The sequence below is a fragment of the Loxodonta africana genome, chromosome 24, assembly GCF_030014295.1.
Source record: "Loxodonta africana isolate mLoxAfr1 chromosome 24, mLoxAfr1.hap2, whole genome shotgun sequence".
Lineage (NCBI taxonomy): Eukaryota > Metazoa > Chordata > Mammalia > Proboscidea > Elephantidae > Loxodonta > Loxodonta africana.
This window is the reverse complement of record NC_087365.1, coordinates 56,130,444-56,157,893: the sequence shown is the minus strand read 5'-3', so window position 1 is coordinate 56,157,893 and position 27,450 is coordinate 56,130,444. Positions and strand designations below refer to the sequence as shown.

Below are 27,450 nucleotides of genomic sequence, written 5' to 3'. Positions count from 1 at the left end.
GAGTCCCAGACTTGACTCCTTGAGTTGCAGGCGCTCCGCAGACCTTCCGTCTCCCGGTTGAGGCTGAGGCGAGACTTCTGGAACCTCGAATTTCTGTTTTGAAAGGAGTGGGGTTAGTCAGGGATAAACAGTTCCCCGAATCGAGAGGGTTGCCCCTATCGTGCATTCTCGGGGGTATTTGGGCTGTGGCGTGAATTCAGCCAGGGGCAAAGAGACTATCACCCCCTGTTGGTGGAGGCTCGGCTAGTGCTATAAAACCCCGGAGGTTTTGGGGTGAGGAGCACTTACTTGGTCATGCATTTTCAGATCATGGTGAGAATCCACGACTCACGACTCAGCGTGCATGTCAAGGTTTGTGTGTTTTTGGTGGGGCTGGGGACATCCCAGTTGCTAGTTGAGCGGAGCCTGGCGGGAGTTGGTGGTGTCTCAGGACCTGCTGTGCCTTGGTGTGACTGCGGGGGTGGGGAGATGATTAGAGATGAACTTGATATTGATGTAATACTCCTGGGGGATCGTGGGAGAGTTTATTGGGTCTGGAGTCCCTGGGGCTTCTGGTGGGTGGGGAACTGCACCGTTGGGGCCTGCATCTAGGCAGTTTTTTTCTGAGTGGAGGCTGGTCTGCTTTACTGGGACCTGCTGTCCCAGTGTCTGTTGAGTGATCTACTGTGTGACAAAGATCTCCAGTTCAGTTGTAGCATGGGTAGTCCTTTGGCTGATTCCCCCTTCCTCTGTTTGCTTCTGCCTTGAGTCTTGAGGCTCAGCTGGCCACCTCTGGTTTGAGGCTGTAGAGAGGTTAGGTAGGGCGGAAACCCCTGAGGCTGTTAACTGAGTATCCAGATCACTTCCAGCATTTCTGGTAGGGTCGAGGTATCAGGACTTTAATTTTTAATTCTTTATTAAGGGTAAATTTTCAGCCTCCTTAGTGAAGTAGTAAAATGAAATGGATGGACACATCAACAGATTCAGCATTCATTAATTCACAGCCAGTCTTATCTCATCTATATCCTCTCAGCCCTGTGTGTGGATCCACTTTGAGAATTGTTACATCACTTAAGGTTCAGTCGCTACTGACAATATCATTGGCCTAACTGGCTCAAAATGTGGCCCTCCACAGGTAGAGTTCAAATCTAGGCACTTTAGTTTTGTTACCTTTAGCAAGATACATAACTTCTCAGTGCCTCGGCTTATCACAAGCCCTAAGTCATGGGACTTTGGGAGGTAAAGTTTTACAGTGCCTTGAATTGTTTCTGGTATGTAGTAAGGATTTAGTAAGTGTTAACTTTTTAATAGTAATACAGCTTGTGGCTTTGAGGCACAGAAAAGATGAATTCCCTATTCAGTATCATCTAGATGTCAGGGCAGACTGTATTCACTTGGCTTTGTGCAGTCTTCTCTTCTATGACAGATCTCAGACGTTTGTTTGTTTGTTTTTAAAGAAGAGGAAGTCGCCTCCTTTAAATCTTGGAGTTTCGTAGCCTGATACCTGGAGACAGAGAGAGAGAGTCTGCCTGTTTCATTGCCAGGTCCACCTCATATCACTGCCTGTCCTGAGTTGACTGTGTAGAGAAAGGGAGGACTCCTGGCTCCTGACAGACCACTTCTGTGTGGGTATCACTAGCCTTTCACATTCCTGCAGTGTGTCATCTGCTCCATATGGTGCGTGAATGTCCTTTACGTGTCCTTGACGTTTTGTGCCCTGCAACATTCAGTTTAGGCTCGGAGGCCCAGTCGGCTTTTCCACGTACCAGGCCTGTTTTAAGGAGAAGGACCTGTACAGGAAATATTACCCCAGACTCGTGTTCTGATTCAGGTTATCACCATTCTTGCCCCCGCAGCATTTCATCCTGGGGATTCCTGAGATTTTGCCAGCTTCTATGAAAACAAAATAATAGTTGCTATCACTTATTAGGCAGCTGCTCTGTACCAGACACTGCACTTTATAATCACTGAAGTATTTAATTTTCTCAGCCAATTTGAAAGTTAGTAATTAAAATTCCCATCTTACAGAAATAGTAGCACATTAAAGAAGTTAATTTGTGTAACATGGCTGTGATCAGGATGGGAACTCCATCAGTTTTGCACGTTCTGCTATTTTGTTCCATTCAGTACCCCTCAGCCCCAATGTTTTGCTTTCTGTACTAGGGTATTTGGGAGCAAATCTCAGACATCATACCATTTCACTTGTAAATATTACAGTATGCATTTCCAACAGATAAGGACTTCATTTGAAAATATAACTACAATACTGTTATTGCAGTCAAAAAATTAAAAATAGTTCCCTAGTACCCAGTTTGTTTTGAACTTTTTCCATTTGTCCTAAAAATGTTGTTTTACAGCTCAAACCCTACACTCTTTGAGCAGTAAGAAGCATGAGAGATAGGAGTATCTGGAATTCAGCACGGTGAATTCTCCCTGTCCCTTCCTTTTCTCTTTATCTATTGCTGATATCTGTTAATGGCTGCAACTTCCACACCTTGGCACAAACTAGAACATCATATCCTTCTTATCTCCTTGTTTTTTCTGATTTCCCATCCATCTGATTAGCTACTGAGTCCTCTTACTTCTGCCTTGAGAGGTATGCTGTTTCGTTCTTCCTCTCCCTTCATCTACTCTACTACCCAGATTTTCTTCTCTTCTCCCCACTTTAGGCTCCCCTCTACACTGCCTTTTGAGTTGTTGCTCTGAGGTAGAAATGATCATACTCTTCACCTACTAACAAGGGTCATTTCTTATTGTCTACCTCTGACTGCCCGAAGTTAGTAATTAATAGTGTGGATTCTTTCCTTTTAGGGTTTTAGATCCTTGGCTTGTAGATGACCCTCACATGACACCTTCTTCCCACCATGTGTGTATCGGTGTCTATTCTGTTTTTTTTGTAACTCAGAAGTTATTAGGTGTAAGTCTTACTCTATTATGGCATGACCTCAACTGACCAATTGAGTACATTACATTAGAATGCTTTTAAAGATGATTGTTATATTACATGTAAGGTAATTGATTACATTTGGTTATATTTACAGGTATAGGGGTTAGGATTCCAACACATTTATTAGAGGGAACGTAATTCAATCCACAACAATTATTTATTAGCTTTGGCAGGAGATTTAGTTCAGATGGCTTTTCTAACTTTACTGAGTTCTTGCCTCTGCTGTTTTTATGTATTTATTCTCCTGGCTCCCTCTGTACTGGCTTAGCTCAGTTAATTGTGTAACTCTGATGAAGGTCCAGACTTCTGTCAAGCAACCCTCTCTACATAGTTCTGTCTCCTGATTCTGCTAACTGCCCCCACCACCTTTAGGCCTAGGATTCATGAAGACTATGCTCTTGTAAGCACCCATGGTATATCAGCATCCTTTCTAGATTCCCTAATTCAGGCCACACCTTTGTAAATAGTCCTTTTTCTAAGTTGTCAAGGATTTCATTATACTTGGACCCACAGTCAATGCCCATGGAAGCAGCAGTCAGGAAATCAAATGGTGTAGTGCATCAGGCAAATCTGCTGCAAAAGATAGCTTTAAAATGTATAAAAACAAAGATGTCACTTTAAGGCCTAAGGTGTGCCTGACCCAAACTGTAGTGTATTCAGTTACCTTGTATGCATGCAAAAGCTGGTCAGTGAATAGAGAAAGACTGAAGAAGAATTGATACCTTTGAACTATGGTGTTGGTGAAGAATATTGAATATACCAGAGACTGCCGGTAGAACAAACAAATCTGTCTTGAAAGAAGTACAGCCAGAATGCTCCTTAGAAATGAGGGTAGTAAGACTTCATCTCACAAACTTTGAATGTGTTGTAAGGAGGGACCAGTCCCTGGAGAAGGACATCATGTTTGGTAGAGGGTCAGCAAAAAAGAGAAAGACCCTCAATGAGATGGATTAGCACAGTGGCTACAGAAGTGGGCTCAAGTATAATGATTATGAGGATGGCCCAGGACTGGGCAGTGTTTCATTCTGTTTGTTGTACATAGGATTGCTATGAGTTGGCGCCAACTTGATGGCACCTAAGAGCAACGACAAAAGTCTGGAGGTAGGAAATCATTACACCTTACTAACCTATCTTTTGCATATTTTGTAGGATCCTTTAGAGAAACAATTTAGAGTAATTTGTCCTTTTTAAAGCATTGTTACACCAATCCAAATAAGCTATCCTTCTTTTTTAGTCTACTTTTCAAAGAGTCAAATTTATATCAAAGTTTCTGAGAGTAGCTACTAAAAGCCCAAATCATGAGACAGGCACAAGAAACAGTTTTTCTTGGAAAAGAACTGAGATTTAAGACTGCCTCATGAAAAACAGCAACTGCCAGCCATGGCCTACAACCGGTACAAGACACAGTGTTCTAAAGACAAGCTCTCAGAACAAAGTGAAATAGAAAAATCGCATAAACTCCCTGATCTGTGAGACCAGCTCAAAAACCAGCCTTATACAACACAATCAACCCAGTTTCTTAAAGTATATACAGCAATTCTTTGGCAAGATTGACTCAAATCAACAGAAAAAACAAGTCCTAGGTAAACTCTTTAACTTGCCAGAGTCTCTTATGGAGGGATTTTATTCACATTCTTTGACTAAGCAGTGAACTAAGTTCTCAAAAAATAATACAAATGGGAATTCATTTTCCCAAAGTGATCACTGAAATTCCAAATTACTTCAATTATATTCAGCTTATGGTGTTTTTAAATATGAACCCCAAACCAGTGTCCTGGTTGAGTGGAAATCCAGGCTTATTTAAGAATGTTAAAAATTAGGTTGAAACTTTGGTTTCCCAGAGCCAAATAAAATTCCTAGTTGCAGGGGGAGGGGGATCTACTGTAGTGTTTGCTCTCAGTGTTTTGTTTCACAGATGGCCTTTGGATGAGAGTTGTCTTGCAGCTGGTGGACAGCCTAATGCCCTGGTCCATTCCGTGTTCCACCTTATCCTTTCACCAGATTCTTTCTGTTGGTAGTGAGCGCCCTAGAGGCATTTATGATGCTTGAACCTGTGCCCACATTTTGTTGCAGCTTAATGAACTCGGGTTCCTTCATAACAACCATACAAATCCTGGTTTTATTCCTTCTGAACTGTCGAAGAATAAAATTAGAGCATTATGCAATTCTGAGGGCATCTAAAGGATAAAAGTAATATGGGGAAGAGTCTCTTCATCTGTACTAGGACTGATTTTATAGGGCTGTTCAGACAGCTGTCGGCTGATTTTGTTGGAAAGAAAGGGAGTTCAGATACAGTGTTACTGGAGGACTTAGAAGGCAAAGAAGAATACAAAGGTGTAGCAGCTAACAAGGGAGCAGAGGGAGTAGGGCCTGAATTTCAATACTGTAATTTCTTATTTTTTCACTTAATTTAGAAATGGTATCCTGCAGGGAAGTAGTTTTGCTCTCCTGATATCTTCTGGAGGCCTCTAAATACCAATCAAAATAAGCACCCTATTCAGACGGCTTGATTCATGTGCCTCAATTTTCTAATTTACTGTGGAAAAAAAAAAAAAAACAATTTCAAAAGTTCACTGGAACCTTAGAGTGGCCACTGGTTTTTAAGACTATCTTTATTGAGGTCATGCCAGCCAGACAAAAGCACACACCTTGAAGAACCAAAGTGCTTGTTCATATAGTGGGCATGAGTCTCAGAGTGGCTCCAGTTTGCCCTTAGATTTAGTGTTTCCCGTTTTTCCAGAAAGATAGAGAAACCTGCCTTGAAAGGATAGAAAAAACAGATCTGGACAAAAACGGGTCCTTCAGTAAAACCTGAAAGAGCTTCCAACGCAGAGGGAGTGGAGCTCAGATTCAAGAGGTTGCTTGGTGATGACTCCCAAGAGCTCGCGGAGGCAGAGAGCTCAAATGTCTCAGCTAGTACAAGGGCCCAAATCCTCAATCCCTCGGGTGTCACTGCAGGCAGTGCACCTTTGCTATCCCAATTTTGATGCCAGAAATGTCAAATGACAAAATCCAATGCTGTGTTAGGAATAAAGAAAAGGAGTTTTATTGACAAATAGTAACAGCTGAAGCTGGGCAACACTACAAAGTGCTCCAGCGAGCTGTGGCAAAGCGCTGTTTTCTATCTACAAGTGCAGCAGGAGTGGTGTGCTTGGAATCTTGTGAACGAGACCGCAACCTTCACAATTCCTTTTTCTTTGTGATAAGCCTAATGTATTTTCAGTAATTTTCTGGGACTCCCTTTGCACGTTCTTTCTGAGGAGAGCCTCAAGCTGCTCATGCCCTTCCCCTTCTCCCTTAGTTTGCTCAAGTGTGCTTCAAGCTAACCCCTGATTGCAGCCTAACCCAACTGCCTCTGTGTTTTTAGGGTTTGCTAAGACATCATCCTATTCTTTCTGTGCTGAGTTGGGTTTTTCTTGGTCATTATTTCTGTCTGTTCTCTGATGGTATGGCAAGTGTGAGACTTATGTTCTTTATTTTTGTGTCCTGAACATGCCCACAGATGCTAGCACACTGAAATACCAATCAATAGTTGGTACTGTGGCTTGGTAAGAATGGGTTCATGGGCTTGGGACCTTCTTATAACTTGTTTTATTGGCTGTCAGATATCATGGCATCACTCTTGTGTGGCCTCTCCCTGTAAGGTTACCTCCCTACCTTGTTGAACTGAAGAGTGACCATGTAACTTGTTCTGTTGAGAGCTATGGACAGAAGTGTCACTGGGTAGAATTTTGGAGAACCTGTATGTGGTGCAATGAGTTCCTTTATTTGGCCTTTTGCTTTGGTTCTTTGGAAAAATAATTTGGGAGATTTTCCCCCCAAACCCTGAGGAGTTGTTACTTTTGCCCTAGTTCTTTGGAGAAGGAACTCTGTAGGGGTGGGGCTCCCAGTTTATTTTCTGGGGCGGGGGGAGGGGAGTAAGGAGGTAGTGTTACTTTTGCCTAGGGGATTCCCCAGGTTGATTGACATTTTCTGGGTGAATTGGAAACTTGACAGTTTGATACTTGTGTCTAGTCTCCCCTTGTAATTAACAAGACCTGAGTTGATTGACATCTCATGGGTAATTGAGGATTGGTTGAACTCTGGTCTGATGAGAGAGGCCCTACTTTGTAACTGAAGAGGACTGGGGTATGTAAGTGGCTGAAAAGTAGAGGTTTTTGAAGCCTCCTGCTAGAGAGAGAGAAGTGCTAGCTAAAAGCTGAGCTGGCAGAGAAGCAGAGCATTGTGGGAGTTGAGTGCACCTGAATCTGCTACACTGTCTGCGAGCTGGGCTAGCTAGCAGGGACAGAGGGCGGGGGTTGCTTGATGGCAGACAGCAACTAAGAGAGGTGAGCAAGCTGCTATACTGGCTGTGAGCTGGGCTAGTTAGGGGTAGAGAGACAGTGAAAGGAGAACTGTCCATGGTCTTGATGGAGAACTGAACCAGTGAAGAGCATTTTTGCTTCCAAAGGTTATCCTGCAAGAAAGCACTTCTGGTTGGCCAACTGCATCATGAGTTGTAGTCTGTTAACTTTCAAGTTGCGTGCTGTTCTGAGTTGTCTCCTGAATTGTATACCCAGGAAACTACTTACTGTAAATACAATTCGTGAATTCTGGATGATGTTGCAGCGGATTACCAAACCCAATGAGGGAAAAAAGAGTGTTGAGGGGAGGGGGAGTGGCTGGTGTCCGAGATAATGGACTGGCAGAGCAGCTTGGAGAAGTTGAAAATCTGGAATAAATTTAACCTCCATCTCATAGGAACCAGCTTTGTGTTGATTTTTATTCATGATGTTATTTGTTTACTATGTATGGTTCTTCATCTTTCATTTCTTTCTTTCTCTCACAAAGATTATGTCTAGAAGGGCCATATTAAGTAATTCACTGCACTGCAGGGAGTCAGAAGCTGACTGCTGCAGGCCCTGATGGGTCTGGAGGGAGATGTTAGAGGCTCTTTCTCCAAAGGCCTTAGGCTGTGTTCTGTATTCTCTGTGACTCAGGTAGCAGAAACTGATCTGGGACTTGGAGCTTGAATCTGAGGTGTAGGACAAGAGGGGTGCAGTAAATTGTGACAGGTAAGGGAGAGTGTCAGGGAACAGACTTGAGGGCTTATAGGCCAGAAAATCCAGACAAGCCAAGTAGACTGAGACTGTGTGATTGTTGAGTGAGGCAGGTGAGAGAGGACAGGATCCCTGCTGAGGGGGCATGGGTTCAGCACACAGTGAAGGATCCAGCAGCATCAAGTTGCTTCTCTACCCACAGGTCCTAGATACACGGAAACAAGAGGGCTTTCATAACTGAGGTTTGAAGAAGTCACCGCAAGCAGCAGAAATCCATCTTGAGATGAAATAACTTCCATCTGGCCCTGTGGCAGAATTTCAGGGCAGTTACTGAACTGACTCTGGAGCCATTTCATTGCCTGACCTTTCTGCCTGGAGAGCGCAGGACTAGGAGAAGATTTTGGCTTCAAAGAACAGGGAAGTTACAGAGACCATGAAGAAACTGACTCAAAAACATAAGGCAAAAGGTGAGAGGTGTTGAGTGGTAAAGAGGGGGACCAAGGCTCCAGGTTCAGGTGAGAATGCATCAGTGGCCACAGCTGAGTGAAGTGACTACTCCCTTTCATCTCACTGAGAAGAGCTACTCTGGGAGCGTTCTGGGAGGTTGGCTTTCTCAGAATTTTTCTTTCTGCCTTAGGTTTGTCCTCTAAAGATACTGACTGGCTCCAAGAGAAGAAGAGGAAGCCCCAAATACTGGTGAGTTGGAATTACCTTATTTTTCTGAAATGCTGGCTCATTTCCCGGAGAATATTGTGTGTATTTTGTCTTGGGAAAGGGGATGACGATCAACATTTAGACATTTCATACCTTCGTGTCAGGTACAGTTATTAAAATTTAGAAATGTATTATTAAATTCCACTGTACATCCACATATATGCTATCTAATGATAGTATACTGGATCTCTTTTTACTTTTTAATTATGGAACTTGTTAAACACGCAGAAATAGCTTAGTAAAAAAACAAAATAATCCACTTTTCCACTTCCGTGTTCAGTTCTGACAACAGCTACCCACACGGCACTTCTTTCTCTAACCCTGGCCACCTGGAGCTAGGTCACTCTCACAGGTTAAAAGGATACTGTTCTCCATACTGCCACATAGGCATTCTAACCGCAAGTTTGAGGGTCCATACGATACCCTCACTTCCGACCTGCTGGCTGCAAATTCAGTTTTCCTCAACCCCTTCAGAATGCCAGCAGCAAACATGGGAGCCTGCCCTGAGCTCCCTCACTTCTGACCTATTGGCCACAAATGCAGTGTTTTCTTCTTCCGTTCCAGGGTGCCAACTACAAGCTTGGGAGCCCCTCCGGAGTCCCTCACTTCTGACCTGTTGGCACCCACTACTCCTTTGGGTCTGATAATTTGCTGAAATGACTCATAGAACTGACAAAAAGGGCTATATTTAGAATTACAGTTTCTTTATAGCAAAAAAGGATATAAATAAAGAGACATGTAGGACAAGGTCTGGGAGGCTTCCCAGGGCAGATCTTCCGTGTCCCAGAAAGGGATATGATGCCATCACATGTGCATCGACGTCTCTCACCAACCAGGAAGCCCAGGGAGCTTTTGTGTCCAGAGCTTCCGTTGACTTCATTACACAGTCCTGATTGATTACATCAGCCCCTCTCCTTCCCCTGAGGTCAGCCGGACTTTGAAGAGCTAATGTGACTTGTTACTGATCTTGATGTGTGTCTATTTTTGTAGCAATCTGTGAAAGGAAGAGCTAGCAGAAAAGTTTGTACTTTTATGCACTTTCTCACAGTTAATGTACCATGGCAACTGAAATATGAACCTTTGCGTTTTATTCTGCAACAGTGGGCTCAAGCATAACAATTGTGAGGATGGCACAGGTCTGGGCAGTGTTTCGTTCTGTTGTACACAGGGTCGCTATGGGTCAGAATTGACTTGATGGCACCTAACGATAACAACAAGGTTATTTAAACCGTGGTAACTGAAATTCGTGCATATTGGAACTGGGCAAAGTGAGGACTTCTTGTGTTTAATGTGAGTAAATTATAAAACAAATGAATTTTAAATTATACCTCAATAAAGTGTTTGTAGGAGTCCTGGTCACACAGTGATTAAGCACTCAGCTGCTAAACAAAAGATCAGTGGTTGAAACCCACTAGCTCCGTCACACGTGAAGAAACTGGTGGTCTTCATCCATAAGGATTACAGCTTTGGAAACAACATCAGGCGCTTCTCTGTCCCATAGGGTCGCTGTGAGTTGGAATCATCTCAATGGCAAAGGGTTAAAGGGTATTTTTTTTTTTTTTTTAAAGATTTTAGTTATCTGTAAATGTCCTTTTTCGGGAATATTGCTGCCATTCTCTTGCAAGCTGTTTTGCATAGATGAGATACTACTCTGCCTGATGAGTGAAGTGCTAAGGACTTTATTAGAAAAGGACATTAAAATACATACACAAAGGCAGTGACTTTACAGATCCCATTCAGTTCCTGTACTCCTCAGAAATGCTCCGTCCAGACCCCATATATTCACTCCCACTTTTCTCTGTAGTTGAAGTTTGCTTCCATCTTCTCCTTTAAATCTTCACTGTCCCTTCATGCCCAGCACAAGCCCCACCTCCATGACGCCTTTGGTTCTTTTCTAGCCCATCCCGTACTCTCCTGTCTTTGCACTCCTCCATTATGAATTCTCAATCACTTTCTTGAATACTGCTTACCCACTGCCCTTGAGTCGTTTCTGACTCTTAGTGACCCTATAGGACAGAGTAGAACTGCCCCATAGAGTATCCAAGGAGCGCCTGGCGGATCCGAACTGCTGACTTTTTTGGTTAACAGCCGTAGCACTTAACCACTATGCCACCAGGGTTTCCTGAATACTGCTTAGTGCTTTCAAATTGATTCACAGCATCTCTCCAATGAAATCATAGGTGTGTGAGGGCCAGGATGCGTTTTGTGCATCACTTGTGCTCCCACAGATTTTTTATCACAAAGCCAGGTGTACAGTCGTGTCCAGAACTTGATATATGGGGAACTGTGTTCTCTGAAAAGACTTAGATGAACTTCCTCAGATCCAGACTCTTGGAGGCCACCAGTTAAACTCCTCTCCTTGGGAAAATGGATGGTGATTTGCTGTGCATCGATTTATTGCTCATCATAGGAACCAGTTACATTTGAGGATGTCACTGTGGTCTTCTCGGAGGCAGAATGGAAGAGACTGAGCTCTGAACAGAAGAACCTATACAAAGAAGTAATGCTGGAGATATACAGGAATCTGCTCTCGTTGGGTGAGCACGTCTTGTTTTCTTTTCCTCTATTAATTCAGTAGATACTTATTAAACACCTACTTTGTGGAAAAGGAGCCCTGGTGGAGCTGTGATTAAGCACTTGTCTGCTAACTAAAAGGTCAGTGGTGCAGATATACCATGCTCCATGGGTGAAAGATGTGGCAGTCTGCATGTGTAAAGATTTACAGCATTAGAAACTCTTTGAGGCAGTTCTGCTCTGTCCTGTAGGGCTGCTATGAGTCGAAATCGACTAAAGAACGGGGATTTTTGGCTTTCTATATGCCAGAAGCTTTCTATGTGCCAAACAGTTTCTGCTCAACTATTAACATAAAGGTTGGTGACCTGAACCTGTGCAGTGAAAAGCAAACGGAAGAAAGGGCCTGGCAGTCTGCTTCCATAAAGCTTGTTGTTGTTAGGTGCTGTTAAGTTGGTTCTGGCTCATAGTGACCCTATGTACAACAGAACGAAACTCTGACCAGTCCTGCACCGTGCTCACAGTTGTTGCTCTGTTTGAGCCCATTATTGGAGCCACTGTGTCAGTCCATCTCGTTGAGGGTCTTCTTTTTCACTGACCCTCTACTTTCCCAAGCTTGATAACATGCTCCATGGACTTGTCCCTCCTGATAACACGTCCAAAGAACGTGAAACAAAATCTACCATTCTTGCTTCCAAGGAGCACTCTGCCTGTACTTCTTCGAAAGATTACAACCAGTAAAATCGAATGGACCAAATAAAATAAAATGAATTTAAAAAATAAAATATACACTTTATAGCTCCCACGTGTCTGTCAGTTTGTCGTACTGTGGGGGCTTGTGTGTTGCTGTGATGCTGGAAGCTGTGCCACCGGTATTCAGATAGCAGCAGGGTCACCCATGGAGGACAGGTTTCAGCTGAGCTTCCAGACTAAGACAGACAAGGAAGAAGGACCTGGCAGCCTACTTCTGAAAAGCATTAGCCAGTGAAAACCTTATGAATAGCAGCGGAACATTGTCTGATATAGTGCTGGAAGATGAACCCCTCAGGTTGGAAGGCACTCAAAAGATGACTGGGGAAGAGCTGCCTCCTCAAAGTAGAGTCGACCTTAATGACGTGGATGGAGTAAAAGCTTTCGGGACCTTCATTTGCTGATGTGGCGTGACTCAAAATGAGGAGAAACAGCTGCAAACATCCATTAATAATTGGAACCTGGAATGTATGAAGTATGAATCTAGGAAAATTGGAAATCATCAAAAATGAAATGGAATGCATAAACATCAATATCCTAGGCATTAGTGAACTGAAATGGACTGGTATGGCCATTTTGAATCAGACAATGATATAGTCTAGTATGCTGGGAATGACAACTCGAAGAGGAATGGTGTTGCATTCATCGTCAAAAAGAGCGTTTCAAGATCTATCCTGAAGTACAGCGCTGTCAGTGATAGGATAATATCCATATGCCTACGAGGAAGACCAGTTAATACGACTGTTATTCAAATTTACGCACCAACCACTAAGGCCAAAGATGAAGAAATAGAAGATTTTTATCAGCTGCTGCAGTCTGAAATTGATTGAACATGCAATCAAGATGCATTGATAATTACTGGCGATTTTAATGCAAAAGTTGGAAACAAAGAAGAAGGATCAGTAGTTGGAAAATATGGCCTTGGTGATAGAAACAATGCTGGAGATCCAATGATAGAATTTTGCAAGACCAACGACTTCTTCATTGCAAATACCTTCTTTCACCAACATAAACGGCGACTATACACATGGACCTCGCCAGATGGAACACACAGAAATCAAAATGACTGCATCTGTGGAAAGAGACAATGGAAAAGTTTAGTATCATCAGTCAGAACAAGGCCAGGGGCCGACTGTGGAACAGACCATCAATTGCTCATATGCAAGTTCAAGCTGAAACTGAAGAAAATTAGAGCAAGTCCACGAGAGCCAAAATATGACCTTGAGTATATCCTGCCTGAATTTAGAGCCCATCTGGAATAGATTTGACGCATTGAACGCTGGTGACCGAAGACCGGATGAGTTGTGGAATGACATCAAGGACATCATCCATGAAGAAAGCAAGAGGTCACTGAAAAGACAGGAAAGAAAGAAAAGACCAAGGTGGATGTCAGAGGAGACTCTGAAACTTGCTCTCGAACATCAAGCAGCTAAAGCAAAAGGAAGAATTGATGAAGTAAAAGAACTGAACAGAAGACTTCAAAGGGCGGCTCGAGAAGACAAAGTAAAGTATAATAATGACGTGCAAAGAGCTGGAGATGGAAAACCAAGAGGGAAGAACACGCTCGGTGTTTCTCAAGCTGAAAGAACTGAAGAAAAAATTGAAGCCTTGAGTTGCAATAGTGAAGGATCCTATGGGGAAAATATTAAACGATGCAGGAAGCATCAAAAGAAGATGGAAGGAATACACAGAGTCATTATACCAAGAAGAATTAGTCGATGTTCAACCATTTCAATAGGTGGCATATGATCAGTAACCAACGGTACTGAAGGAAGAAGTCCAGGCTGCTCTGAAGGCATTAGCAAAAAACAAGAATCCGGGAATTGATGGAATATCAATTGAGATGTTTCAACAAACAGATGCAGTGCTGGAGGTGCTCACTCATCTATGCCAAGAAATATGGAAGACAGTTTCCGGGCCAAGTGATTGGAAGAGATCCATATTTATGCCTCTTCCCAAGAAAGGTGATCCAACTGAATGTGGAAATTTTAGAACAATATCATTAATATCGGAAACCCTGGTGGCATAGTGGTTAAAGTGCTACAGCTGCCAACCAAAGGGTCAGCAGTTCGAATCTGCCAGGCACTCCTTGGAAACTCTATGGGGCAGTTCTGCTGTGTCCTGTAGGGTCGCTATGGGTCGGAATTGACTCGACGGCACTGGGTTTGGTTTGGGTTTTTTGGTATCATTAATATCACATGCAAGCAAAATTTTGCTGAAGATCATTCAAAAACGGCTGCAGCAGTATATCGACAGGGAACTGCCAGAAATTCAGGCAGGTTTCAGAAGAGGACATGGAACCAGGGATGCTATTGCTGATGTGAAATAGATTCTGGCTGAAAGGAGAGACTACCAGAAGGATGTTTACGTGTGTTTTATTGACTATGGAAAGGCATTCAACTGTGTGGATCATAACAAATTATGGATAACGTTGCGAAGAATGGGAATTCCAGAACACTTAATTGTGCTCATGAGGAACCTTTCCATAGATCAAGAGGCAGTTGTTCAGACAGAACAGGGGATACTGATTGGTTTAAAGTCAGGAAAGGTGTGCGTCAGAGTTGTATCCCTTCACCATACCTATTCAGTCTCTATGCTGAGCAAACAATACGAGAAAGCTGGACTATATGAAGAACGGCATCAAGATTGGAGGAAGACTCATTAACAACCTGTGTTATGCAGATGACACAACCTTGCTTGCTGAAAGTGAAGAGGACTTGAAGCCCTTACTAATGAAGATCAAAGACCACAGCCTTCAGTATGGATTACACCTCAACATAAAGAAAACAAAAATCCTCACAACTGGACCAATGAGCAACATCATGATAAACGGAGAAAAGATTGAAGTCATCAGGGATTTCATTTTACTTGGATCCTCAATCAACAGCCATGGAAGCAGCAGTGACGAAATCAAAAGATGCGTTGCATTGGGTAAATCTGCTGCAAAGGACCTCTTCAAAGTGTTGAAGAGCAAAGATGTCACCCTGAAGACTAAGGTGCGCCTGACCCAAGCCATGGTATTTTCAGTCACATCATATGCATGTGAAAGATGGACAGTGAATAAGGAAGACGGAAAAAGAACTGATGCCTTTGGATTGTGGTGTTAGCGAAGAATATTGAATATACCGTGGACTGCCAAAAGAACGAACAAATCTGTCTTGGAAGAAGTACAACCAGAATGCTCCTTAGAGGCAAGGATGGCGAGACTGTGTCTTACATACTTTGGACATGTTGTCAGGAGGGATGAGTCCGTGGAGAAGGACATCATGCTTGGCAGAGTACAGGATTAGGGGAAAGGAGGAAGACCCTCAACGAGGTGGATTGACACCGTGGCTCCAACAGTGGGCTCAGGTATAACAACGATTGTAAGGATGGCGCAGCACGCGGCAGTGTTTCCTTCTGGTGTGCATAGGGTCGCTATGAGTCGGAACTGACTTGACGGCACCTGACAGCAACAACAACATAACCACTATTGCATATTCTGGTGAAATGCGTTTGTTTATGTGACCTTTGCCTTGGTTCTTGGCAGCTTGAGAGATTTTCCTTCTAACCCTGGAGCGTCACCTTTACCCTAGTTTTCTACCCCAGAAGATTTGTTACATTTCCTGGGTAAGATGTAAACAACCTGGTTTTGGTACTTCTTGTTTGGTCATGGGCTGCAGCCTGCCCTGTGATTGGTATGCACTTGGAGGGAATGGTGCATAAACTGTGCAGACGAAGTTTCTGTGGCTTATCTAGAGGTCAGCTTGTGGCCAGTGTTGGGAGGGCCATTCCTTGAAATTGATGAGTTTGTGTAGATAAGCCGTCTACCCCACAGAGGTCATTACAGACAGGAAGCAGAGGAAAGAGAATTAGCGGAGGAAGCAGAGAAAAAAAAAAAGAAGAAGAAGCAGAGAGGGGGTGAAGCAGGCAATCATGAAAGGGTTATTAAGTATCCCATGATAATTGTTTTTCAGAAAAGTCTACTCTTCGTACATTTTTGTTACAACTTTCATAGCACTTCACCATGGTTAGCGGAATCCCCGGGTTTCTTCTCTTCTGGCAGGAGCTGAGGCCCAGGTGCGCTGACTCCAAATCTACCTGCTATATGACCTTCCTGGGGAGGCAGTAGCAAGCTGTCGCCATTTTTTTTAGGGCTGTGTGCAATATTTTTGGAGCTGTGTGCAAAAACTCCTTCACTAAAATGATGTGGACTGCACACGCATCACAAGACTGCAGATTCACAGCTCACTGTTCGTGCATATGTATGTCACTCCCTATAAAAGGGGCGAAGCTGCCATGGTTCAGGGAGCTGGCAGCTTTAGGTCACGGGACCCTGCCTGTCCCCCAGCTTGCGAACTGTAAATAAACCTTTCTGTTCTTCCAACCCTACGTCTGGCTGACTTCAGCTCCCTAGTCTGTTTGACAAGAACCTATTAGTTGACGGCTTCAGGAGGCAAGGAACCTCCTGAAAGAGCTGTAACACAGGTCAAGAGCTGTAACACAGGTCAAGGGCAGTAACACAGGTCGAGGGCTGTGACACTGAAGACAGCGAGAGGCCTGGAAGGGGCCCTGTGGTAGGGTGAGCGGCAGCATGTGTGGGAGGGGCCTAGAGGCAGAGTCAGTGGTGACTGATTGCAGGGCCAGGAGGAGGAGCCTGTCCTCCATGGACTAAGAGGGGGCCTGCATTGCCAAGAGGAGCTGAGAGAGCTGCTCTGCACTGAAAAAGGTAGACTTTGCCAGCATGCTTCCTGATCCTCATCATCAGTTGTAGCCCATTGATCCCAACTGTACCCCGATCCTTAGTCAACTCCTTATCTGTAAGGCTGATCTGTGCAACAGGTTACCTAATCCAGAAGAAAAGCAGAGTGTGTCATGGGGAGGATGGCTGGTATCAGAATTGGTAAAAAAGGTGGAGGGTGGAGGTATGTCTGACCCCACCCGTGGGATTTGGCTTTGGGCTGACCCTGATCATGATCCACCAAAGTTGCACAGGTTCAGGTGCTGCCCCTGTGCCATTTTCACGTGTGTACTGTGCTCCTACAGTTGGCAGCCTCCTGGACTGACTGACTTCTGTGTGTTTCAGTCTTTTTTTTTTTTAATTAAAAGAAGTCATGAAGGACGTGTCCACAAAGCTCATAGAAACTGTCATTTCCAAGTAATGGCAAAGTATATTTCAATGTGTCTGTGGCTTAGAGGGTTTTGGTAGAAGAAAAGGCTGACTACAGTAAGAGCTGTTCACAAGGCAGAGTAGTGTCAGATGCTTACCTGGTTAAGTTCCTACTCAAGCTGACAAGGTGAAGAGGTTTTTGGTGTGGATTGCAATGCCAAATCAGTGTAGTTCAGGCAAGTATGACTCACAGTGACCCTACAGGACAGAGTAGAATTGTCCCACAGCGTTTCTAAGGCTGTAAACCTTTATGGAAGCAGATTGCCACATCTTTCTCCTGTGGTGGGACTAGTGGGTTCAAACCGTGAACCTTTTGGTTAGCAGCTGAGTGCTTTGACCACTGCATCACCAGAGCTCCTTCTAGATTGCAATGGAAAGTGTAATTTGAAAAATGGAATATAAATGAATTATTGGTGGAATATAAATTGTGTTTTACATAGTGTCAATTACAAGTACGGCAATAAGATTGTTGTTAGTTGCGCTTGCGTTGATTCCAACTCGTGGTGATCCCATGTGTGCAGAGTAGAGCTGCACCTTAGGGTTTTCAAGGCTGTGACCTTTCAGAAGCAGATCGCCAGGCCTGTCTTCTGAGCCACCAACTTTTCAGCTGGTAGTCGAGTGTTTAACCGTTTGTGCCACCCAGGGACTCCAGCACTGAGATGCTGTCTGTCATAAGAAAAGGAGAACAGCCCAGGCTGCCCACTTAGGCCACTCTAACGGAACCCTTTCTCTCTCCAGCAGAACCGAAGCCAGAACTCTACCCCTGCTCCTCCTGCCTTCTGGCTGTCTCCTGTCAGCAGTTCCTCAGCCAGCACGTGCTTCAGATCTTCCCAGGCTTCTGTGCACAACATCACTTCCATCCAGGGCGTTCCAGCCCAGGGCATCAGAAGCAGCCAGAGCAGCAGGATTCTGATCTCAGCTGCTGGAGGGAAAACACAGAAGGTCAAGACAGAGAAGTCTCCAGACCCCTGTGTGGGAGGACAGGGGAGGGAGAGACTTCAAAGGTGTTCTCCAGCCCACCCCAAAGAGAGTCAGCAAGCCCTGGAGAAAGCAACACAGAGATAGGGATAGAGCCGAGCTCAGGCCAAAGGGTACAGTCTGTGGAAAGGGGCAAAGGGTTGAAGGAATTAGAATTGTCAAGATTAGGAGCAGTCATCTGTAGAGAGGATGAACCAGATTGTGGCCTGAAGTCAGACTTCATCACACACCAGAGGTCCCTCTCACAGGAGAAGCCCTATGTTTGTAGTGAGTGTGGCCGAGGTTTCCACCAGAAATCACTTCTCCTTATTCACCAGAGGACCCACCCAGGGGAGAAGTCTTATGTGCACCTGGAGATTGGGCGAGGCCTTAACCCCAAGTCACATCTCATCACACACAAGAAGACACACTCAGTTGAGAAACCTTGGCAGAAGCCACATGTGTGCAAGGAGTGTGGGCGAGGCTTTAACGCCAAGTCACATCTCATCACACACCAGAGGAAGCACTCAGGTGAGAAAACTTGTGTGTGCCTGGAGTGTGGACCAGGCCTTGACCAAGAATCACACCTCCTTATACACCAGAGGACACCCTCAGGGAGAAATCCTTATGTGTGCAAGGAATGCGGGCGAGGCTTTCCCCGGAAATCAAGCCTCCTTAATCACCGGAGAATACAGTCAAAGGAGAAGCCTTATGTTTGCAGTAAGTGTGGCCAAGGCTTTAATCGGAAATCATGCTTCCTTAAACACCAGAAGACACACTCAGGAGAGAAGTCTTATGTTTGTAGTGAATGTGGCCGAGACTTTACCCGGAAATCAGACCTCCTTACGCACCAGAGGACACACTCAGGGGAGAAGCCACATGTGTGCAAGGAGTGTGGGCGAGGCTTTAGCCACAAGTCTAATCTCATCACACACCAGAGGACGCACTCAGGTGAGAAACCTTACGTATGTCTGCAGTGTGGGCGAGGCTTTAGCCAGAAGTCAGGGCTCCTTCTTCACCAGGGGACACACTCAGAGGAGAAACCACATGTGTGCAAGGAGTGTGGACGTGGCTTTAGCCACAAGTCAACTCTCATCACACACCAGAGGACACACTCAGGGGAGAGGCCATATGTGTGCAAGGAGTGTGGGCGAGACTTCAGTCACAAATCAAATCTCATCAGACACCAGAGGACACACTCAGGTGAGAAACCTTACATGTGCCTGGAGTGTGGGCGAGGCTTTAATAGCAAATCAACTCTCATCACACACCAGAGGACGCACTCAGGTGAGAAACCTTATGTGTGCCTAGAGTGTGGGCGGGGCTTTAGCCAGAAGTCAGGCCTCCTTTTCCACCAGAGGACACACTCATGGGAGAAACCACATGTGTGCAAGGATTGTGGGCGAGGCTTTAGCCAGAAGTCAGGCCTCCTTTTCCACCAAAGAACACACGCAGGGGAGAAACCATATGTATGCAAAGAATGTGGCAGAGGCTTTAACTTCAAATCAACTCTCATCAGACACCAGAGGACCCACTCAGGTGAGAAGCCACACATGTGCAAAGAGTGTGGTCGAGGCTTTAACTGCAAGTCAAATCTCATCAGACACCAGAGGACACACTCAGGTGAGAAACCTTATGTGTGCTTGAAGTGTGGGAGGGGCTTTAGCCAGAAGTCACACCTCCTTCTCCACCAGGGAACACACTCAGTGGAGAAGTCACATGTGCAAGGAATGTGGGCGAGGCTTTAACCTGGAATCAAGCCTCCTTGTGCACCAGAGGACACACGCAGGGCAGAAGCCATCTGTGTGCAAGGAGTGTGGGCGAGGCTTTAACTGTAAGTCACTTCTCAGCACACACCAGGGGACACAGTCCGGTGTGCCTGCAGTGTGGCTAAGGCTTTAACCTGGAGTCATGCCTCCTTTTCCACCAGAAGATACACTCAGTGGAGAAGCCACATGTGTGCAAAGAGGGTGGGCGAGGCATAACCACAAGTCAGATCTCATCAGACACTGGAGGACACACTCAGGTGAGAAACCTTTCGTGTGCCTGGAGTGTGGTCGAGGCAGAAGTCAGGCCTCCTTCTCCACCGGGGAGATGTTCAGGAGAAGCCACATATGTGTAAGGAGTGTAGGCAGGCCTTTAGCTACAAGTCAGCTCTCTTCACACACCAGAGGACACACTCAGGTGAGAAGCCACACATGCAAGGAGTGTGGGGGAGGCCTTAACCGAGGATCAAGCCTCCTTATACATCAGAGGACACACTTGAGAGAAGCCTTACGTGCTAGGAGTGTGGGCAAGGCTTTAGCCAGAAGTCAGATACCATCACACACCAGAGGACACACTCAGGTGAAAAACATTACGTGTGCCTGGAGTGTTGGTGAGGCTTTAGCCAGAAGTCAGGCCTCCTGCTCTGTTGGGGCACGCTCAGGGGAGAAGCTCTGTTTGCACTAAATGTACCTGAGGTTTTAACCAGGAGCGAACGCTCATCAGACACCAGAAGACACACTCAGATGAGAAACCTTACATGTGCCTGGAGTGTTCGTGTGGTTTTAGCCAGAAGTCGGGCTCCTTTCTCCCCTGGAAGACACATTTGGGAGAAGCCACATGTGTACAAGGAGCATAAACAAGTCCTTAGATAAAAGCAAAGCCGCATTAGACATCAGTGCCCTCTTTTGGGAGAAACCCAGTGTTTGCAGCAAGTGTGGCTGAAGGTTTAACTGTAAATCACTCCTTATTCACCAGAAGACACAGGATAAAAGGACTGTCTGTGTGTGCAGGGAGAATGGGCCAGAATTTGGGAAAAAGACATACTTCATTGCACATCAGAGAACAACTTTGTTTTTTAGAAGAAGCGTTATGTGGGCAGGGAGAGTGTGAGGTGCTTCAGCAGTAAATTGTACCTCCCCTTTCACCAGAAGACACTCAGGGCAAGAGCTGTGTGGGCAGGGTCTGTGGACGGAACTTCATTCCAGTGACCCTCCTCAGCCAACAAAAGAGCACAGCATTTTGCCATTACAAATCACTACTTCACCCACCTTTGGAGGAATTTCAAGAGAAGTCTCTTGACCACGTATGTTCTCTATGAGGACGACACTGTCAGTAGTAACTAAATAGACTAATTTTCCACATTCTGTAACCAAATAAAATAGAAAAAAGGCTTTACTTAAATAATCTAAGAAGTTTGACCTGCTTTATGTTCATACACCAGTTCTGCCCCATGCTTTGTCCTTCTGTTACAGTAAAAATTTTCTTTAATAAACTCATCTATCCTGAAAGGTACATGGAATTCAAATTCACGTTCCAAGTTTCTTGAATGAGTTCAACCCTTAAGACTAAAGTCCTGAATACATTTATTGGGGAATCTGACCCTTTGCATGGGGAGAGGAGTGATCTAGGTTTTGGAGACAGATGCCAGGTGAAGGGAGAGAATATCCTACATCTCCAGAGATTCGATTACCACTCTTCCTACCTGATTACTTTTTTCTATAACTACTTTCTTTTGGCTTTTGTGACAGCTCCCTTCCTAGTTTTCCTTTGTACTTTCTAGTTTCAATTCTGGTCTGCTGAATCCACCCATCGAAGTACCGTTGTTCCCTAATGCGCAGTACCAGTCCTAATTCTAGGGTCGTTTTAACTGTACCCCCTACCTTGCTTTGAAGTCAGATTTCCAGAGACTTCAGATTCAGGGTCAGATCCTTAATTATGCCCCAACTGTTCTCCAGTCTTGTTGCTTTGAGCCTCTTGGCTGCTCCATATGTCAGGTCAACAATGATTGATCTAAAGACCACTAAACACATTTCTTATACCAGGTGTAATGACCTTTAGCCATGTGCCCTCATCCCTCTGACCCTTGGACCCAGTCCTTTTAAAAGCACTCCCACATCATTGTAATAACTGCTCTGAGACAACTAGCCACACTACCTCCATTGTTTCTCACTCCAAGGAACTGACCCTTTAGCCATGCCCCTGTTTAGTGTTCTTCGGAGCCCAGATTGTCCAGTTTTTTAACTGGTCTGTATGGGAACCCTGGTGGCATAGTGGTTAAGTGCTACGGCTGCTAACCAAAGGGTTAGCAGTTTGAATCTGCCAGGTGCTCCTTGGAAACTCTTTGGGGCAGCTCTACTCTATCCTATAGGGTTGCTATGAGTCGGAATCGACTCGATGGCACTGGGCTTTTTTGGTTTTGTATGTCCTGGGTCTTACCCCTGTGTCCTAGGGCAGTATCTGTTCACTAGAATGGGCTTGGTTAGGCTCTGGCAAATTTGTTTGCCCAGTTGGAGTTTGCCAGGCCCACAGAATGGGTATCAGACTTTGAGAATCAGAAAAAGCATTGAGTGTTTCTGATACCCCATCAAAGCAGAGCATGGGAAAATGTCAGATGAGCCACTGACCCCAGCCTCTACCCACTCTCCCTCACCTTGAAGTCACCTTTCAAGAGGATCCTAATTCCCTTCAGGTGGGGAGGTAGGTAGGGTAGGAGCACCTGGGATGGTGGGCCCCTGTTTTTTGCCACATTTGCCCTAATGTCCCTTGGCCAGAACTCCGCCCGTAACACCAACACTGTTTCTGGTCAGAACTGGAAGCCACGGAGAAAGGAATATGGATATGTAATCCCTAGGGGTTCGAGGGGGGGAGCGTTCCTGATAACCCCAGGGCCTCTTCCCTCCTGTTGGAGATAAGTGCTACCAAGAAAACGAGCACCTTTCTTGGGAAAAGAGGATGGAAATAAAGAGAAAATGGTACACACTTTTCTTACCAAATACTCTCTAACCTGTAGCAACGTCAGCCATGCCACAGAATAGACTGTCAGTCCTGGCCTAGCAGAGGGAGGGGGCAAAAGGATCATTTTTCCACATCTGGCAAGAGGCTTCCGCACGCTACTATTCACTTCCTCCTTTGTCTCTTGGGAGGCCTGCTGGAATCAGGTCCCCACCACTCCATCCTGGTAGGAAGCAGAACTGAGGTGTGCTGAGGTGTCCTGCAGAGGAAAAAGTGAAGAAGGGGGGGGGTTGTACAAATGCCCTGCCCCCAGGAACTTCGATCTTTGTGTCTAGGAGGGATGAGCTTAAGTCTTTGTGTTGGGAGTTGATGGATTATTTCTGACTTTAGGTTAGTTTTCTCAAATTCAAATGCCTGCAGAGTTCAGACAAATCCTATTCGTGAGGGAACCAAACCCTGATTGGGGTGGGGGGGGGACTTTGGAGAATGAGGAAGCTCACATTCAAGCTTCTTAATGGTATCTGTCTGTGAAGGTTAAGGTTATGTACCAACTTGGTAGGGCCATGATTCTTAGTGGTTTGGTAGTGTGTGAGAGCAGTCTAAACTCTGAGGCCTTTGGTATAACTAAAGTCGTGACAGGTCTCAATTTCCCTTTGAAGTGCATACCCCCTTCGTGTGAACGACTATGTGATTATGCTTGTTTAGGTATGTGATAAGAATGTTCTAAGAGGATTAGGACAAAAATATTCTGTTCTCAAGAAAAAACATGCAAAATGTTATCAAAAAATGTTTATGCATGTTGGTTTCAGGAAGGCTGTGATGGAAAGTGGAGTAACTGATATTATGAAAGATTTACTTGTGATGCTTTGTAAACCCAAGTCCTCATGTATAAAACCCCCCTTTTTGAAACAGTGGAGCACTTCATTTTTTGCTCACTAGTTCTCTTCTGGAACCATTCTAGTCAACAGTAAAACTGTATGCTTTCTCCTAAGTAGGCTTATGAGCCTTATTTTGTGTTTTGACAGGCAGTTATGTAATGATGTCCTCCATTTTGTGATCTGATGTGGTCATCTTTCGTTTATGATCTGGTGTGAGCAACCAGTCAGTTGCAAAGGGAGTTTCCTTTGGGGTGTGGTCTGCATCCAATATATATGGACATTGTGGTAAAGTTCGCTTGCTTGCTCTGGATCCTGCATCTTGGGACTTCAGTCGGCAACCTGCCGACGTTGGCATTCGCTAGCTTCTGCAGCCCATGAGCCAGCAGCCTGATGTATGACCTGTGTATATATACACACTTCACTGGTTTTGCTTCTCTAGAGACATGGTTTTGCTTCCCAGCCTGAGACATTTGATGCTGAGAGTGCTTCTAGAGGAACACAGTTGTAAGGATGAATTCTCTAAATTGGTTCTCAAGTCTGGCTAGTGTTAAAAATGCTGATGAGCCTGCCTTGTGAAAGAAAGAGATGAGCACAGGGCTTCAAAGTCACAGCCCAGGTGCCACATAAAAGACCTGAAAATTGCCATTTGTTCCATAAAAGAAAGCCTTATTTCTTTTAGCAACAGAGCTGATACTGCCAAACACCAAAGCCAGAATGTTATCGTAAGGCCGTTTGAATTACAACGGCAATAGAGTTCTCAACCTTAAATCGTGTCTGAAGTTAAAGTGAGGGCATCGATTTGGAAAGATGAGATCCTGAAACTTGGCATGGGGACATACGGGCACATAATCAGAATGCTGGGGACATTGGGCCCCTAAATTCCATTGAATCACTCCTGCCAACAGAACCAGCTCTTACTCCCATCTGAAGATATTACCCCATGTTTGCTGAGCCACCCTCCCTGGTAAAACCATTATTCCTTCCACCCCCATCTGGTGAGATTAATCCAGCTGTGCAAAAGAGTCTTTGAGATATTGTCTGGGGCAGTGCCTTAAAAGATGTTGCTGAATGTTCTCAGGATCCATCCCCATCATCCATTTCTCAGTGAGTCCCAAAAGGTGAAGTGCATACTGTGACCCAGGAGGAGATACACTACCTTCCAAAGGAACCATTTGACTTTTCTAATATATACATACAAATCTGGGAATTATGTGGGGGAATGTTGCAAGGAACATAAAGTTGGATTGATTTGACTTTATTGATATGGGCCCACTAAGCACAGATTCTTCATTCAGTGTTTCAGCTTGAGAGGTTAGGAAAGGATCTAATAGTTTATTTGGTTGGTTCACTGAAGCATGGATTAAGTGATATACTACACTAAATCAAGTTGAACAATAGACACAGAGGGAAGATGGCCATGTGAAGTCAGAGGCAGAGATTGAAGTTATGCCACCACAAGTCAAGGAACTCCCGGAGCCACGAGAAGCTAGAAGAGTCAAGAAACAGTCATCCCTAGAGCCTTCGGATGAGCATGGTCCTGCTAACTCCTTGATTCCAGACTTATAAACTCCAGAACTGTGATAGAATAAATTTCTGTTGTTTTAAGCCACCCAGTTTGTAGTAATTTGTTATGGTAGCTCAAGGAAACTAACACAAGAAGGTTGCCCAAAGAGCAGTGCACGCCCATGGGGAGCTTGGTTGGAATTGGAAGGGTGAATCTGGAGCATGCTTTGTAGAGTGAGGTCTGCATCAAAGGACCACGCTAGCAACACGGACGAAGCTGATGTAAAGTGGGGGGACACTAGTCCTATGTCACTGGAGGGGGCCCTGGGAGCATGTTTGCCATAGCTGCTTCACTTGGTGTGTAGGCAAGAAGAGGCATCAAGTATGGGTCTTACTCCACTATTAACAATCTCCATGCCTTTGGGACTCAGTGTCCTTGGCCATAACGTGACCCTCCTGGAGCAGCATTGCCCTTATCAGATGATTACTGTGATTACTGCAGGGACTGATCAGATAACTGGTGTAAACTCATCAGGAATTTCTACATGGCTTGCTTTAGGCAATTTGTATCTGGGAAATAAAAGATTGATGTTAGGCTAGAAATTGATGTTAGGAAAGTTTGTAGTTTGACAACCCCTTGTAAATTTTTCCTTCCTTTCCTTGCACCACTTTGATATGAAACCATTTTCTGTTTGCTCTGCATGATAAATACCTCACTGCTCTCTTTGCAAGCCAGAACACACTCTGCCTCTTTTTTGAATTATTCTCCATTTCACGAAATGATCCTGTCTTCTTCCTTCAGTAAATTTTTTTGTTATAACTTCTAGCAGAGCATCACTCCAGTGTTTTCACTAGGAAGTTTCTTGGTGACTGCAGTGAAGGGACCTGGAAGAGATTTTACCTCTTCAACATCTGGGACAGTGACAAAATTGGAGCATCTGGTGCCAGCAAATGCTTCTTGAACTGTCCACTTGTGGGTTCCTGGGGGTTGTGGCAGGTAAACACGTCTCCGGTCCAAGCTCCACTTACTTTGTATAGAGGCTCCCCCAATTTTTTTTTTTTATTAACTTTTATTAAGCTTCAAGTGAACGTTTACAAATCCAATCAGTCACATATAAGTTTACATACATCTTACTCCATACTCCCAACTGCTCTTCCCCTACTGAGTCAGCCCTTGAAGTCTCTCCTTTCATGACAATTTTGCCAGCTTCCCTCTCTCTCTATCCTCCCATCCCCCCTCCAGACAAGAGCTGCCAACACACTCTCAAGTGTCCACCTGATGTAATTAGCTCACTCTTCATCAGCATCTCTCTCCCCCCTGCTGACCAGTCCCTTTCATGTCTGATGAGTTGTCTTCGGGGGTGGTTCCTGTCCTGTGCAGACAGAAGGTCTGGGGAGCATGGCCGCCGGGATTCCTCTAGTCTCAGTCAGGCCATTAAGTATGGTCTTTTTATGAGAATTTGGGGTCTGCATCCCACTGATCTCCTGTTCCTCAGGAGGTCTCTGTTGTGCTCCCTGTCAGGGCAGTCATCGATTGTGGCCGGGCACCAACTAGTTCTTCTGGTCTCAGGGTGATGTAGGTCTCTGGTTCATGTGGCCCTTTCTGTCTCTTGGGCTCCTAGTTGTCGTGTGACCTTGGTGTTCTTCATTCTCCTTTGATCCAGGTGGGTTGAGACTAATTGATGCATCTTAGATGGCCACTTGTTAGCATTTAAGACCCCAGACACCACATTTCAAAGTGGGATGCAGAATGTTTTCATAATAGAATTATTTTGCCAATTGACAGAGAAGTCCCCTCAAACCATGTTCCCCAGACCCCCGCCCCTGCTCCGCTGACCTTTGAAGCATTCATTTTATTCCGGAAACTTCTTTGCTTTTGGTCCAGTCCAATTGAGCTGACCTTCCATGTATTGAGTGTTGTCTTTCCCTTCACCCAAAGCAGTTCTTATCTACTGATTAATCAATAAAAAACTCCCTCCCTCCCTCCCTCCCTCCCCCCTTTGTAACCACAAAAGTATGTGTTCTTCTCCGTTTTTTCTATTTCTCAAGATCTTATAATAGTGGTCTTATACAATATTTGTCCTTTTGCCTCTGACTAATTTTGCTCAGCATAATGCCTTCCAGGTTCCTCCATGTTATGAAATGTTTCACAGATTCGTCACTGTTCTTTATCGATGCGTGGTATTCCACTGTGTGAATATACCACAATTTATTTACCCATTCATCCGTTGATGGACACCTTGGTTGCTTCCAGCTTTTTGCTATTGTAAACAGAGCTGCAATAAACATGGGTGTGCATATATC

The 27,450-nt window shown here is 44.8% G+C and overlaps 1 pseudogene; it reads left to right on the top strand.

Moving 5' to 3' along the window:
- On the top strand, positions 1-26,508 carry LOC104846831 (zinc finger protein 343-like; annotated as a pseudogene).
- The last annotated feature ends 942 nt before the right edge of the window (positions 26,509-27,450 follow it).